The following is a 12,042-nucleotide window of genomic DNA, read 5'->3' on the forward strand; positions in this document are numbered from 1 at the left end:
TGAAATCAGGGATCATGATGCCTCCAGTTTTGTTCTTCTTTCTCAAGATTGCTTTAGCTTTTCAGGGTCTTTTGTGGTTCAAAACAAAATTTAGACTTATTTGTTCTATTTCTGTGAAAAAGGCCTTTGGAACTTTTATAAGAATTGCATTGAACCTATAGATTGCTTTGGATAGAATGGACATTTTTAACAATATTCTTTCAATACATGAGCATGAACTATCTTTCCAATTATTTGTGTCTCCTTCAATTTCTTTCATTAATGTCTTATGGTTTCCATTGTACAGGTCTCTCATGTCCTTTGTTAACTGTATTCCTAAGTATTTTATTCTTTCTGATGCAATTGTAAATGGGATTGTTTTCCTTATTTTTATTTCTGATAATTTGTTATTAGTGTATATAAATATAGATTTTTATGTATTGATTTTGTATCCTGAAAATTTCTGAATTTGCTTATTAGTTCCAACAGATTTTTTTTTGGTATGTGTGGATGCTTCAGGGTTTTCTACATATCATATTATTTCACCTGCAAATAGTAACAGTTTTACTTCTTCCTTTCCAATATGAATGCCTTAATTTATTTTTTCTTATGAAATAGCTCTGGCTAGGACTTCCAGTGCTATGTTTATATATAATCTATCATGGAGAATTTTCCATATGTACTTGAGAAGAATGTATATTCTATTACTTTGGATAAAATGTTTTGTATATATCTGTTAAGTCCACCTGGTCTAATGTGCCATTTAAGGCTGATGTTTCCTTATTTATTTTCTGTCTAGATGATCTATTTATTGATGTAAGTGGAATATATAGTCCCCATACTATTATTGTATTGCTGTTTATTTCTCCTTTAAATTTGTTAATATTTGTTTTGTATAGTTAGGTGTTCTTATGTTTGGTGCATAAATATTTACAAATGTTATAACCTCTTCTTGGATTGAACTCTTTATCATTATACAGTTCCCTTCTTTGTCTCTTATTACAATCTTTGTTTTAAAGTCTGTTTTGTCTGATATAAGTATAGCTACCCATCTTTCTTTTGGGTTTCATTTTCATGGAATATCTTTTACCATCCCTCCACTTTTAGTCTGTGTGTGTCCCTGCATCTGAAGTGAGTCTCTTGTAGGCAGCCTAAAGATGGGTCTTGATTTTTTTTCAGCTGTTCTATGTCTTTTGATTTGGGAATTTAGTTCATTTATATTTAAAGTAATGATTGATAGGTTTATGCATATTGACATTTTGTTTATTGTTTTCTGGCTATTTTTTTAGTTCCTCTCTATTCCTTTCTTCTTCTTCTCTTGTTCTCTGCTTTTGTAGTTTGATGACTTTCTTTAGTGGTATGCTTATATTCCTTTTTCTTTATCTTTGGGTATCTACTATAGCTTTTAGCTTGTTTGACTTTTCCTTTAATCAGTTGTATTATCTACCTGATTCCATTATTAATAATTTGTTAAAATATTTAATAGGTGTTCATTTTATATCTTTATGAGAGGCATGATTTTACCCCTTTTGGACAATTATCCTTTACCATACTTATCTAACATTATACTGTCAAGTTAAAAAAAGTCATGAATTCTATAAAAATTCAGTAAACTTTAAGGAATTATGGATCCTCTCCTCTACTTTCTTGATAATGTTTATGAGTAGACATGGTTCGAATCTCTATGAAAGGTTTGGCAACTTAAATAGTGTATGATTTTTGCATTTGAAAACATTGCAGAACAAAGGGAGAGAGAGGTAAATAAATACTTATGAAAAAAGGTGTCCTTTACATACAAAAGTATGTAAAAGTTGCTGGAAGCTGGTAGAAGTGATAGGTGGAGGTGTTCAAGAGATGCTTCTCTAGAGGCAGAAATTTTTGAAAGCTGGAGAGGAAATCTTAGAGTGGAAAAATGTGAGAGAGGTCATTTGGGGCACATGCTGTGATGTATGTTTAGCTTGCATTTGTTCTCTACCTCTGAATTTAAACCTAAATTGCTTAATTAAGAAAATCTCTCTGTAAGAGTCTTTTGCTTTTATAGCTTCAATGCATAAATCTGAGAAGTGCATGCAACCTTTTATAGCAATTCAAAACTATTAGGGCTATTTCCTCTGACTAGCAGCAAGCTAAATAAACACACTCTGTTCAAGTGGAAACTTGTTATGCTGCCTTTCTCTGCCTTTCAAAGTAATCAAAGCAGGGTTCTTGAAGGCTGAGTGTCTCACCTGTGCTACCTAATGGCTCATTTATTTTGTTTATCCTGCTTCTGGGAAAATCAGAGGTAGCTTCACATTTGCATTGCAAATAAATCACTTTCAAATTGCATTGGTACTTCACTTGGTTTAGATTGACAACTTTCATTTGAACGGGGCCATCTGGTCATAGCTGTTAGGATTACTTATCTTTAAAGAGTTCTGTTTTCAAATAAGGGACACATGCAAATGAGAGATCTTTGTGCCCATCCATGTGATTGTTTTTATTCCAAGTCCCTGCGCTACAGTATCTACAGGACATTTTATTTGCATTTCTCATTGTTGAGTTAGTCATTCTGTTTGGATTCTTGGTTCTAGATTTGAAATTCTGGTAGGTATAATTACCTAACCAATTACTTAAGCAGGAAGTCCAAGGTACAATTTTAATCTACTCTCCCTCTTCTCTCATATTTAGTCAGTCACCAAATTCAGTTGATAGAAACTTTGATCCATCTCCTGAATTTGCCTTTTTCTCTTCATTCCCAAGGCCTGGGCCTCAGTTTTTCCCTTCTTCATTATTCACATAGATATTAATTTATTAACTATTTCTTCCATCTCTAGTCTATCCTGTCTCCAACCATTCTGCAAACCTATGCTTCCAAATTACTTTAACTTCATGGTTCAGGTGGGAAATAATAAATTTGTAAAATATATTCAGATAAACCGAAGAGGCTACTCATTTGGTGGTGACTGGCTCTGGAGGCTCCATATATCCTGAGGTTTGAACAGAATATATATTTTAAAACATACCCTTGAAAGCTTAACAGTGTGCTCCTATTACTGATTGGGAAGCTGTACTGTAAACTAACACCAAGTTAATTAATTGCATTCCTACTATATATATTTTGAAATCCTGCATTGAATCTCTATTGCTAACAGGACATAGTTCAAACTGGTCATTTTAGATTCAAAGCTCATCACAATCAACTCAAATATGTATTTCCAACATTATTTTCCATTTTTTTTCTGTAAGAATGCTTTACAGTTATCTTGATTTATTCTTTTTTTCCCATAAAATCTTTAGCCTTTCTCCTTTGAATGCCCTGTATGTCTGACTATGTATCAGAATAACTAGCTTGGGACATCAGAAAAAGATTTCAGTTAACAATATTTCCATAATCTAAAATTGATAAAAAACAAAATTACAAAACCAGGTATAAGAATACCAAGTGATAAGACATGTTCAAATTAGAAAAATAAACTGGTTTGCAACAAAAATAAATGGAAAAGAAAAATAAAACTATTAAACATATGAAAACTTAAATAGAAATAATACAAATAAAATGTAATAAACATAATTAAAAATCATTAATTGAATACTTACAATGTGAAAGTGACTGTTCTCAGTGACACATATCTAAGTTAATTTTCACAGTAATGTTATGATGTAAGAACTTATTGTCACCATACAGATGAGGAAAAAAAAGGCCAGAGATTAAGTAACCTAGTAGAAAAACAAACTATGGGTCATAGAAAACTATCATAAAAAATAATTAAAATAATAAGTGGAAGAGAATAAAAAGATAGAAGTGACTGATGAACTAAAAACTGTGAAGGGTCTAAGATTTCACCCTGCTCACAAGTTAACAGGTTGATTGGCCTGTCATACTTTTGTGGATGCTGGCAGAAGACAGAAGATTTCTGGGTCAGAGACAAAGGACTTAACTACTTACAGCCTTGCAAGTACTACAAGGTTGGTATTTGTGTTACCTTAACTCACAAGTCCCTGGAGTAGCGCAGGTGGATGTTGCTAATGCTTTGAGTTTGTATCACATGTGAAGAATCCTGAATTTAATCCTTATCTTTAAAATGGAAGTAACCAAATCTGCATTACAGTTGTTCCAGGGGGAAACATTATCTTTAAGTGGACTAGACAACAAGGAGATATGACTTCTGTTCTGTAGGGAAACTATCTGTATGTTCCAAGGTTCTCTGCTATATGAATATCCTTGAAAATAATATGGAATAAAAGGGAAGTTAATGTCTCTGCTTACAACATATACAGAAATATGAGAGATCTATCAAAACTGCCTCACAGAAGTAAGAACATGACTACTATGGATGTTGAAGGCTATACAATATACTTAATAGTATTCCAGGACAGGAATAACAAATGAGACAGAAATAGCATTAAGAGATATGAAATAAGAAACTTTTCCTTAAAAAAAATTGCTGACTCAAAGGGAGACCCAAAATTTTAGTAATCATAGGAATAATTGATGATTGCTAAAAACCAAGCTAAATTATGTTTATGTACTGGGCCTCTAAGCAAGAAAAGCAGATTACCTTTGGGAAGAGAATATCAGGCTAGCATCTACCTACATCATAGAAACATCACAAAGCCTGAAAGTACTAGAACAATGTCCATGAAAATCTGAATTAAAAAAAATAACCTAAATATTTATATCCTACAATTAAAATATATACATATATAATGGTAACAGAACCATATTCTCGAATGTACAATACCCTATGAGTTCTTAGAAAAAGAAAAAAGTTAAAAAGTTGATTGATTTATTAAATCCATTTCATCAAATGATGGATCAAAATAAAGAATGGGGTGATATAACATACGTAATGCAATACAAACAAAATAACATCACTTATGAAATTTTCTTATAAAAATATTTAAAATGAATCAAACTGTAGAAATAAATTATTGGAATATAGGAGATAGAAGAGCAATTTGAATGGAATTCAAAAGAAATAATTGGATAAGTCCAGATTCTGGAACATTCTACATGAAAACTGGCCTGGTTCCTTAAAAACTCTATGTTACTAAAACAAGTTGTTCTTTTGTTTTAGAATAAAAGAGTTGTAGTAAACAATATATGAACCTGGACTAAATACTAGAACAACAACAAACTATTAAGTATATTTTATAGCAAAGAAATTTGAATATGGACTAGATATTAATTATTATGAATAATAGTATGGGTATGCTAGAGTTATTTATTCTTAGGAGATGCACTAAAGTATTTAGGATGCAGTATCATTATGTTTATAAATAAATATAGAGCAAAAGAAATATGTATGGATAAAGCAATGTGGCACCATCATATTTGTGAATCTAAGTAAATAGTATATGACTGTTTATTGGTCTATTATTTAATTTTTCCATAGGTTTCTAAATTTTCCAAATAAAGTTTTTTGGGGAAATATAATTAGCTCAAGAAAGTAGAAGTAGTAATGTAAAAGGACAACTCACTATACATTATTATATATTAAATTGTATATTGAATTTATACTAAATCCATTTAAATGCAGAAGTAAACACAGTCCCAAGATGGCAGCCAGCATGAAGAAGGTGGCTGCAGATGTTAATGTTACTTTTGAAGATCAACAAAAGATAAATTTGCCTAGAATAAGGTAGAATCACAGAGCTGAAGGAAGAAATAGGTCTGAAAAAGAAACAACTACAAAATTTAGAAGATGCTTCTGATGACATAATGCTTGTAAAAGACAACTGCTTAATGATACCTTATCAAATGGGTGGTTTTCATTAGCCATTCTCAAGAAGAAATGCAAGAAATGTTAGAAGAAGCAAAGATAAATTTGTAAGAAGAAACTGATGCCTTAGAATCCAAAGTAGAATCAGTTGAGCCAGTGTTACCAGATTTGAAAGTTCAGTTACGTGCAAAATTTGGGAGCAACATGAACCTTGAAGCTGATTAAAGTTAAACATCTTATAATATGTTAAAAAATTTGTTTAATAAAATTGAGTATTGTTTAAAATGATAATTTCCCTCCTTCAAATAATATGGAACAAAAAAGTTTTTTAAATGCTCATTTGTTTAATGGAAACTTATCTATTTTCACATACTTGCTTATTTATTTTATCTTTTTGAAAGAGGACAGCATTTATCAATATATTTTGCATAATGATTATATCAAGTATAGGGGCTTTATGTCATGTTATTATAAACCAGTTAAGCAAAACAAACAAATGAACAAATACAGAAAACAACTGTGGATGTTACATATTTAGAATATACTATAAAACTTATGTACTCTGAAAATGTGAAATATTGGTGTTAGAAAAATGAGGAGGAGGAGGGGGACAGAAATACCATGTGTGAATTTCAGTATCTTTCATGGTGGAGAAAAAATGCTTTCAGATATTAACAAATCAGTAAGCTGAGGTTAAAATATTAAAATGCCTTGATTTCAAATTCAATAGTTATTCTAATTACTTATGGGAATCATAACTGCAATAGCAAAACTGAAGTGGTGACATTTTCCTGTTTCCTTCCCACCTCCCCTATCAGTCCTTCTCACAACCCACTTCTGTCTTCAGGACCACCAGAGGCATATTTTTATAAGCTGGCTCTTACCCTCTTCTAGACATTAACTATCCATACTGCCCCTAGATGTTAGCTAATAATGCTTTTTATTTAAATTTCATACAAGAGTCTAAAACAAACAAAAGCCATTATGACCCAAGTAAGTCAACTTGAAATGGTGCAATTTTAACACAATGACAGTCTATGAGCATATTTAGATGTAGAGTGTAGGGTTCTATCTAATACTTCTCACCCTTAAAAATGATAAGGCTAAACAGTAGCTATGAAATTTGGTATGATAGTCACTTTCACAGTTTGCGATTTACAACATAAAAACTGATAATGCCTTGCATTAAATAAATTCATCCACTTAAAGCACTTAGAATTTGGAAACTGGTAAATACTTCATAAGTGTTAGCTATTATCTATGACATTCATTCACACCTAGTAAGTCCTTCAAGATTCCATAGATTTGTTTTACATTTCATTTTTTATTTGGAATTATAGTAGTTATTCACTCACTTGATAAATATTCAAAGCAAAACAGAAATATCTAAAGTAAAATATGAGAATTTCTCTGTGCCCTCCTGTCATGTAGAATAATGATACATAGGTTAGTAGAAAAATAATTGACAACTGCACAACCTGTAAACCTTCTTTTTTAGAATAAGATTTTTTCCATACATTCCATCCCTTGATTCAGTAAAATTATAAATTATATTTTTTCATAGAGGTTCTACACATGCCTTATTAAATGTAATTCTTGTTTATTATGTGTTGTTTCATGTTATTTAAACAGTGCATTTTCTTTTTTTAAATTTTTTATTAAGGTACAATTGATATACACTCTTATGAAGGTTTCACATGAAAAAACAATGTGGTACTACATTTGCCCATATTATAGGGTCCCAAACCATACCCCAATGCAGTTACTGTCTATCAGTGCAGCAAGATGCCACAGATTCCCTATGTGCCTTCTCTGTGCTACACTGTTCTCCCTGTGATTCCCCACACCATGTGCACTAAACATAATACACCTCAATACCCTTCTCCTTCCCTCCCCAGCCACCCTCCCACACCCCTCCCCTTTGGTAACCACCAGTTCCTTCTTGGAGTCTCTGAGTCTGCTGCTATTTTGTTCCTTCAGTTTTGCTTCATTGTTATACTCCACAAGTGAGGGAAATCATTTGGCATTTGTCTTTCTCCACCTGGCTTATTTCACTGAGCATAATGTCCTCCAGCTCCATCCATGTTGTTGCAAATGGTAGGATTTGTTTCTTTCTTATGGCTGAATAGTATTCCATTGTGTATATGTACCACATCTTCTTTATCCATTCATCTACTGATGGATACATAGGTTGCGTCCATATCTTGACTATTGTAAAAAGTGCTGTGATAAACATAGGGGTGCATATGTCTTTTTGAATCTGAGAAGTTGTGTTCTTTGGGTAAATTTGAAGGAGTGGGATTCCCGGGTCAAAAGGTATTTCTATTTTTAGTTTTTGAGGAACCTCCACATTGCTTTCCACAATGGTTGAACTAGCTTACATTCCCACCAGCAGTGTAGGAGGGTTCCCCTTTCTCCACATGCTCCCCAGCATTTCTTGTTCTTAGTTTTTTCGATGCTGGCCATCCTTACTGGTGTGAGGTGATACCGCATTGCGGTTTTAATTTGCATTTCCCTGATGATTAGTAATGTGGAGCATCTATTCCTGTGTCTGTTGGCCATCTGAAGTTCTTTGGAGAACTGTCTCTTCATATCCTCTGCCCATTTGTTAATCAGGTTATTTGCTTTTTGGGTGTTTAGGCGTGCAAGTTCTTTATATATTTTGTATGTTAACCCCTTGTCAGATATGTCATTTACAAATATATTCTCTGTAGGATGCCTTTCTGTTCTGTTGATGGTGTCCTTTACCATACAGAAACTTTTTATTTTGATGTAGTCCCATGAGTTCATTTTTGCTTTTGTTTCCCTTTCTCGAGGAGATGCATTCAGGAAGAAGTTGCTCATGCTTATATTCAGGAGATGTTTGCCTGTGTTATCGTCTAAGAGTTTTATGGTTTCATGACTTACATTCAAGTCTTTAATCCATTTCAGGTTTACTTTTGTGTATGGGGTTAGACAATAATCCAGTTTCATTCTCTTGCATGTAGCTGTCCAGTTTTGCCAACATCAGCTGTTGCCAACAAGAGGCTGTCATTTCCCCATTGTATGTCTGTTGCTCCTTTATCATATATTAATTGACCATACGTGGTTGAGTTTATATCAGGGCTCTCTAGTCTGTTCCATTGGTCTATGGGTCTGTTCTTGTGCCGGTACCAAATTGTCTTGATTATTGTGGCTTTGTAGTAGAGCTTGAAGTTGGGGAGTGTAATTCCCCCTGCTTTATTCTTCCTTCTGAGGCTTGCTTTGGCTTTTTGGGGTCTTTTGTGGTTCCATATGAATTTTTGGATGATTTTCTCTAGTTTGTTGAAGAATGCTGTTGGTATTTTGATAGGAATTGCATTGAACCTATAGATTGCTTTAGGCAGGATGGCCATTTTGACAATATTAATTCTTCCTATCCAAGAGCGTGGGATGTGTTTCCATTTATTGGTATCTTCTTTAATTTCTCTCATGAGTGTCTTGTCATTTTCAGAGTATAGGTCTTTCACTTCCTTGGTTAGGTTTATTCCTAGGTATTGTATTCTTTTTGATGCAGTTGTGAATGGAATTGTTTTCCTGATTTCTCTCTCTGCTAGTTCATTGTTAGTGTATAGGAATGCTATAGATTTCTGCATATTTATTTTGTATCCTGCAACTTTGCTGAATTCAGATATTAGGTCTAGTAGTTCTGGAGTGTGTTCTTTAGGGTTTTTTATGTACAATACCATGTCATCTGCAAACAGGAACAATTTAACTTCTTTCTTCCCTATCTAGATGCCTTTTATTTCTTTGTGTTGTCTGATTGCTGTGGCTAGGACATCCAATATTGAATAGAAGTGGAGAAAGTGGGCGTCCTTGTCTTGTTTCCGATCTTAAAGGGAAAGCTTTCAGCTTCTCACTGTTAAGTATGATGTTGGCTGTGGCTGTGTCATACATGGCCTTTATTATGTTGAGGAACTTGCCCTCTATACCCATTTTGTTGAGAGTTTTTATCATGAATGGATGTTGAGTTTTGTCAAATGCTTTTTCAGCATCTATGGAGATGATCATGTGGTTTTTTTTCCTTCTTTTTGTTGATGTAGTGGATGATTTTGATGGATTTTCGTATGTTGAACCATCCTTGCATACCTGGACTAAATCCTACTTCATCATGATGGATGATCTTTTTGATGTATTCTTGAATTTGGTTTGCTAATATTTTGTTCAGCATTTTTGCATCTTTGTTCATCGTGGATATTGGTCTGTAGTTTTCTTTATTTGTAGTGTCAAATTTGCCTGGTTTTGGTATTAGAGCGATGATGGCCTCATAGAATGAGTTTGGAAGTACTCCCTCCTCTTCTATTTTTTGGAAAACTTTAAGAAGAATGGGTTTTAGGTCTTCACTAAATGTTTGATTAAATTCAGTGGTGAAGCCATCTGGTCCAGGGGTTTTGTTCTTAGGTAGTTTTTTGATTAACAGTTCAATTTTGTTGCTGGTAATTGGTCTTTTCAGATTTTCTGTTTCTTTCTGGGTCAGCCTTGGATTAAACAGTGTATTTTCTTCCATTTTATTTCCTAGTAGATTATTTGTAAATAAGGAAACTGTTCATTTTTGTATGTATTATTTTTGTACTTGACCTTGTTTCTGAATTTTTTTATGGTTTATAAATGAGTTTAGTCAACTTTTATATGATTGCATACAATCATATTGTCTTTTGTTAATATGCATGTTAAAAGCTTGCATTTTCCTCTGGGCAGAAACATAGTCATACACTGTAAACTATAATAACCAGTGTTTTTTTTATCCTTGTTTTTCAGATATTTCTGAATTTCTGTTTTGAATTTCTGCTCAGACAAGTTGTTTAACAGAGAGATTTTTCATTTGTTTATTTGTTTTTATTCTTAACTTTTAGGTAGAGGTTTTAGATTCCTATATTTGATGTTTATTTCTAATTCTATGCAGTCATGGTCTATATCATTTTTACTATTGGAATTTATTGACTATATACTATTGGAATTATTCTGAGTTCTAATATTTGTTCAGGTTTTGCAAATGCAGTTTCCAAGAAGCTTTCCTATTTCAGTTCAGTATGTACATTGTGGTATGTTTATTAAAGCTATTTTATTCACTATTGTATTGACATTCAATAAGTATTTATTGACTACTTCACTTGTCATATTGTTATGTTCCTTTCAAATTTCCTGCAGCTTTTGCTTTATCAATTTAATGGTATGTTGTATTACATTAATATTCATCATAGAGCTACCTTGTGACCCCTCTTTACCTTGCTAAATATATTTTATCTTGAAGTCAACCTTGTCTGATGTTAGTCTTGTCTGATGATGGTTTATTTTTGGCTTTCTATTCATTCAACCTTTACTTCATTTGACTTTTTTCACTTTACTTCACTCTACTCTACTTTACTCTGTTGAGCTCCAGTTTTATTAAAACTATTAATCTATGAGGATTGCCACAGTATCTTTTTTTTTAACCTTTGCATCACCTCATAATTAACAGAGTATCTGATATTTAGTAATCATTGTTGAAGAGTTTGGAGGCACTTAATTAGATGTAGCTTTGTATAAAGCATATAGTTGGATTCCTTTAAGTCCAATCATAGAATTTCTTTTAATAACAGATAAGAATCCCCATTTTCATTTACTGATATGATAGATGTTTGAGCTTTATTTTGTCACCTAATTTTATGTTATTTTTCTTGTCTTTGGCTGCTCCTTCATTTTCTAGCTTTTACTCAATCATCTCTGTGTTCTTGGAATGTATTGGGAAGGATTTTCCTTCTCTTAGTTAATTTGCAGCCTATATTTAAGATTTTATTAGCAATTTGTCTTTTAATCAATGAGTTTTGTGTTTCATAATGTTTTATTTCCCTCAAATATAATATAAAGGTCCTAGATTCCCTGTTAAGTTTTTCTGAGTAAGAGAAAATGGAAATCTGGTGAAAACTACCAACCTACTTTCCATTTGCAGTTTTCAGCTACACAGTAGTCTCCTGCTTCCCCACTTGGTTGTTACTACCTTTACGTTTGTTTCTTTTTGGCATTTTGGATGAACAAAGATTTGAATAAATTATCACCACCTGTTAAGACATATGGTCCTTTAGTGACCAAACCAATTCTTTCTGATCACTGAAGAATGTCAACCTTTCTTGCATGATCAACAGTGTATTGTTGGCCAGTTGAAAAGACCATGACCTGCAACATCCCACTGGCTTCTCCTGGCATTGAGGACAAACTAGCTACCCCAAACTAGTGGCAGCCCCCGTGACAACCACCATTATTTCTTTTCCTCATATCACTGTTATTCTCCTGCCCGAGAGTGTCTGCAGCAGTGTAAATGGCAATAGATAGGTACTGACTCTTATTCACTTCCACATTGAAAATA

The 12,042-nt window shown here is 32.9% G+C and overlaps 1 pseudogene; it reads left to right on the forward strand.

Annotated features, from left to right (window-relative positions):
• Positions 1–5,932, forward strand: part of LOC130682860 (prefoldin subunit 4-like) — a 73,398-nt pseudogene extending 67,466 nt beyond the window's left edge.
• Positions 5,933–12,042: the final 6,110 nt, after the last annotated feature.

The sequence above is a fragment of the Manis pentadactyla genome, chromosome 3, assembly GCF_030020395.1.
Source record: "Manis pentadactyla isolate mManPen7 chromosome 3, mManPen7.hap1, whole genome shotgun sequence".
NCBI classification, from domain to species: domain Eukaryota; kingdom Metazoa; phylum Chordata; class Mammalia; order Pholidota; family Manidae; genus Manis; species Manis pentadactyla.